Genomic DNA, 5,523 nt, shown 5'->3' on the forward strand with positions numbered 1-5,523 from the left:
TTGACGAATTCACGCAGTAACTCGTCGTCTCTTTGGGTTATATGGAAAATGTCGGCCTTACGGGCTTGCACCTTTTGGCACCGGCGTGAACTTTGATGAAGGCATCGGCGAGCATTTCGAAAGAGGTGATCGAATGTTCGGGTAGATGGTCGTACCATGTCAATTCTCCTTTTGACAAAGTTTCCCCGAGTTTTTTCAGCAACACCGATTCAATTTCGTCATCCTCCATATCATTTCCTTTTATGGCGCATGTGTATGAGGTTACGTGTTCATGTGGGTCCGTTGTGCCGCCATATTTCTGGATATCCGGCATTTTAAACCTCTTCGGGATTAATTTCGGGGCTGCACTCGGAGGAAAAGGCCTTTGGATGTACCTTTTCGAATCCAGCCCTTTCAGTAAAGGCGGAGCCCCCGGTATTTGATCCACCCGAGAGTTGTATGTTTCGACCCTCTTTTCGGTCGAGTTTACCCGCTTTGCCAAAGTTTCGAGCATTTTTAGAACCTCGGTGGAGGAGCCAGCCCCGGATCCATTGCTCTCGATAACGCGTGCCTCGTCCCTTCTGGGTTCAGCAACACCGCTCGTCTTCTCCGGGGTCGTTGTATCCCCTCGGGTTTGCAACTGGGCAATTGCGATCCCTTACTCGGCAATCACTGCTCTCTGTTCCTGCAACATTTCAAAGATCAAACGTAAGTCAATATTGTCATTAGGTGTACCCGGTTCTTTCCGGCCCTGTGCCCGGGACAAAGTAACAGAATTGTGAGTATTTAGATGATTAGTGGCCGGTAAGGTGGCATTCTCCTGGTCCATGGTGTTTTGACGGTTGAGGCCCTCCCTCGAATTAACGGGGTTAGGGTCATCAAGGTTCGGCAATCCTCGTGGCCCGCTACCTTCGTTTTCGGCCACGATCTCGTTGTTGTTGACGTGACTAGATTGCCCACTGTCAGCCATTTAGTCCATTTTTCAGAGACGAACAGAAGGTGTTTTTTGGTTTAGATGGGTAAGGTCGAAATCAAGATAAAAGACCACTATTATCCTAGCCTCACTGTGGGCGCCAAACTGTTTACCCCGGATTTGGACAATCAATTAAAATTGTAGGTGAGGTATAGAATATGTGGCTATATCTTGTACTTATTTGATAGAGAGGAGAGATATAAGAATATGTTATAAAGGAGCAACTGATGATCAATGGTTAGCTATAGACTCGTGTATCTACTAGTACATGAGCGTTATTTGATTTGAGAAACATAAGAAATAAGCACAACAAATACGGATCGAATCTGATGTATGAGAGGGAGATTTTGTATATATATTGCTATTACAAGAGTTCTTGGAAATGTAGGAGCCAACCCCCTAAAAGGAGGACAATGCCCCTTATTTATAGTACTGCCCCATGGGCTTCATACAATATGAAAAAAATTATAAGGAGAGAGCTCTGAGTTGGAGTAGGTTGGATTAGGTTGACCGTACGATCTGACATTCGTACGATTGGCAGTTGAACACGGCAAGACGTTATCGACGCGTGGCAGCCGCGCAATGGATCTACCGGACCAACGGCCACAATCAAACGGACCAACGGCCTAGATCAAACCGGTCATGGGGGAACCGGACCAAATGATGCCCTTCCCTTGCTTCGGTCCAAACATTCCCCCGGTTCAGAACGGGAGCCTTCGTGCACGTTCTTGTTCCTTTTTTCCCTCGGCCTCTGGTCTCACCGGTTTAACATATACCCGATTTTTACCGTATACAGAAAGGCCACATAATCTGTACATGCTTGTTCACTCCGGGCTCTACACCATTAGTTCCCTAATTGCAGTCCTCTGTTGTCATCAAAATATATGAAAGCTCAATCAAAGGGATATCTTGCAACAAAAATATTGCATATAAATTTTGGTTTGTGAATAGAATGGGGGAAATATTATTTCAAAGAGGGTATAAACACAGCTGGTCTAATTATATAAAAAAATTAGCTAATAATGTTAGAGTGCAACTGATGCTCCAGATAACTGAAACTTTTAAACCTCTCTTTGGTTGCATCTCATAAGTTCCATTTTCTTTGACACCCAAAGTTAAATTTCTGAAATGTTGGAACAACACTGGCAATTTTACCGGACTAAGTTTTGTTTGACAAATAAAGAAAACTTGATACCGAGATAGATGTATGTAAGGAACAATAGCATAGTAAGAACCGAGAATGAACCATCCTATTCCACTTTAGTCAACTTCCTAAACTTCTATAGTGTCGATGCTAAAGGAACACAACTACAATATGTCAAGGACAACAAATCTCTCCAAATAAATAGCGCAAAATAAAAAGTAGAGAAAAATAATTTACTTTGCAGAACCATCTGCTAAAAACTAAGAAAACCACGTGATATAAGGCAAACCATTACTCAAAATGAACTCTCAAGCTCGAAAATTCGCCGTCACAACCGGACTTGGACACTCAGTTAAATGAACAACACTTAGACTGATTAACAAAGAGAAAAAGAACAGAAGATCAGAGGTGAATCCAGAATTTAAACTCTATGAGCTCAATTTTAAGATTATTAGCATTGAACCAATTATATTTTTTAAATTATAAATTCATATCTATTATTTATTACAATTTTAATATATTTTTACATATAAATTTATCCTTCAGGTCGAAGGTTAGCGGTTGAACCACTATAGTTCATTACCGAGAATTGCGTACAATGAAGAAGAAGTAGTGGAGAAAGCTCACAAATGAGAAACATAATTAAAGAAGAACCTAATGAAGAAACTTCAAGAGGATTCACACGTGTCAAGAAAATGATGAGTATAAAAATTACCTTTTTGCCCTTGTTCGTCCCACCAACTGTCGTTTCTATAATAATAATATAGAAAAATGCGTCACATCTTCGCTATTATGCTTCCATTTAAAGGAAGAAAAACATTTTTGCACTGGATATTAAAGCAAATGTGCAAAGACCAAATCGAAGTTTGCTACTTTAATTTCCTAGATGATCATCTAAGTTTGGAGAATTGTCTCCAAATATCACTTTTGTTTCTTTTAGGATAACAAAATCATTCAACTATCACTATTTTCCTCAAAATATACTAAACACCTCAAAAGTCCCCTTCTCTCCTAATTGCCATGTCATGTCATTAAAGCAATTTTTTTGAATAATATACATATGTAACTCATCAAACTCATTTAACCAAACTCATATTTTATACTCAATTAAATATGACCCCATTAAAAAGCGGCAAAGGAATCAAATCACACTTTCTATTAAGCCACTTATTCAAATCTAATCTAAGATTTTTTTTTATCTCAATTCAAATATAATATCTTTCAATTTAAATTAAATTTAAGTAGTTTTATCTTTCTATTCAAATTCATATATTTTTAAATATTATATTTTTTCTACATTAAGCGACATATTCTTTCCGCATTAAAATGGAATTACACACATAACAAAAACATTATTTTGGATAAGTTTGACTTTTAAAAGATCTGATTGAATCTTATATTTTAAGAAATAAAATTAGTGTAAAAAATTTCCTTTGTATTTTGAGTTATTTATTTTTAAATATGTAGTGTGTAATTTTTCAGTAATTTGATTTCTATACCATTGAGAAATTATCTTTGCATACATATAACACTTCTTTGGCTAAATTAATTGTTACAAATTTAGTTATTAGTATGCATAAGTAGCCAATTCAATTGTTACAAAGTATACATAACCAAGAAAACTCAATTCGAGACTTATAAGAATCATCTATTGATATTTGAATTATGTCAAATCCCGCTTATCATAATTTCTTGATTGCCATTGTTATTGAGTCCTTGTTCTCTAGCATAAAGGTCCTTTGTTTCCCAACAAACTACTGCATAATTTTTGAAAAAAGATTTATAGACTTTAACAGAAGAGGATCTATGGCCATCAAGAGTGGATGATAGAAATACCAAAAAATTACACACTACATACTTAGAGATAAATAATTCAAAATATAAAGAAAAAATTAACACTAACTTTATTTCTTAAAATATAAGTTTCACTTAAATTTTTTAAAAGTTAAACTTATAAGAAAGTAATCTTTGAGAGATTTAAACCAAAAATCAGTTGCAAGACTGTCTTATGGAAATTGCCAGCAAGAGGATGGGTGAAATGTAATTGTGATGGAGCAACAAAAGGAAATCCTGGTCCAAGTGCCATTGCCTTTTGTGTTAGAAATGAAAAGGGAGATTTGTTGTTTGCTGCAGGACAGAAAATTCTTGATGGAAACAATCTTGTGGCTGAGGCTGTTGCTATTAAGAAAGGAGTCGAGCATTGCATTGATAATAATCTGGTTCCTCTGATAATTGAGACTGACTCTCTAGCTATGCAGAAGTTCATTATGGGTGAATGAGATATCCCATGGGAGTATTGTGATGATAGTAAAGGAGATCCAAAGATTAATGAAGGGAAAGATAGTGAAGGTGGAGCACATTTTCGGAGAAGGCAATGGACTAACAGATTTTTTGGCTAACTTTCTTTTTGGTTTTGCAGGTACACAACAGTTCACTACTTTCTAGGAGTTACCAATTATGACAAGAAGAATTCTTAACTCAGATAAATCTCAAATACCTTATTTGAGAATCAGATATGCGACAGATTCTACACAGCTTTAAACATGAGGAGGAAAAAAAAATTAGCACCTGCATATGTGCTATAGCTGCTGCTTTATACTGTCATACATGACATACTGTTGCTGCATTGATCTAGCACAGTTGGAGGCTATTTTTATGGGTGGTATTAGTGTGATCACATTCTCATTCCCATGGGACATATGACACAAGGAACACTTGCTGAATTGCATAAGCTGAAAACTGCAGGAATTGTGAGTTGGAATCTGTTTTGGAGGCCTGAATTATATTTATCTAGATCTTGTCCCATACCACCTACTGAGAACTTGGAGGTGTGATAAATGGAGGAAGATCAAGACACCAGAATTAGTACTTCCAAGAGCTTTCTCATTGTTGTTTTTAGCTTAATTTCTTAGTTGTTAGCTTCTCTTTTGTTTCTTTTGCTTTCTTAGTTTCTTTTTGGTTTTCAAACTCTCCTATTTTGGAGTAGTTCTTTGTACATATTCTTTATTTTAATAAATCCCCATCATTATGATGGTTTTAATTAAAAAAAATCATAAGAAAGTAATCTTTGTGTTATCTGTGTAAGATATGTCGTTTAATGTGGAAAAAGATATTATATTTTAAAATACTTGAATTTGAATAGAAAGATAAAACTACTTAAATTTTAATTTAAATTGAAAGATAATATATTTGAATTGAGATAAAAGAATCTTAGATTTGAAAAAGTAGCTTACTAGAAAGTATGGTTTGATTCCTTTGCCGCTTTTTAATCGGGTCATATTTGATTGGGTATAAAATATGAATTTGGTAAATGAATTTGATGAGTTAAATATGTCTATTATTAAAAAAAAAAGGCCTTTTAATAACGTGGCATGCCAACTAGGAGAGAACCAGGTTTTTGAGGTGTTTAGTATATTTTGAGGAAAAT

The 5,523-nt window shown here is 35.9% G+C and overlaps 1 long non-coding RNA gene across 1 annotated transcript; it reads right to left on the bottom strand.

Annotated features, from left to right (window-relative positions):
* Positions 1 to 1,279: 1,279 nt before the first annotated feature.
* LOC132606286 (uncharacterized) lies at positions 1,280 to 5,131 on the bottom strand. Its single transcript, XR_009569682.1, has 2 exons — positions 4,665 to 5,131; positions 1,280 to 1,818 (listed from the first exon to the last, which is right to left on the bottom strand). It is a non-coding gene; the product is annotated as an uncharacterized LOC132606286 (long non-coding RNA).
* Positions 5,132 to 5,523: the final 392 nt, after the last annotated feature.

The sequence above is a fragment of the Lycium barbarum genome, chromosome 8 (genome assembly GCF_019175385.1).
Source record: "Lycium barbarum isolate Lr01 chromosome 8, ASM1917538v2, whole genome shotgun sequence".
NCBI classification, from domain to species: domain Eukaryota; kingdom Viridiplantae; phylum Streptophyta; class Magnoliopsida; order Solanales; family Solanaceae; genus Lycium; species Lycium barbarum.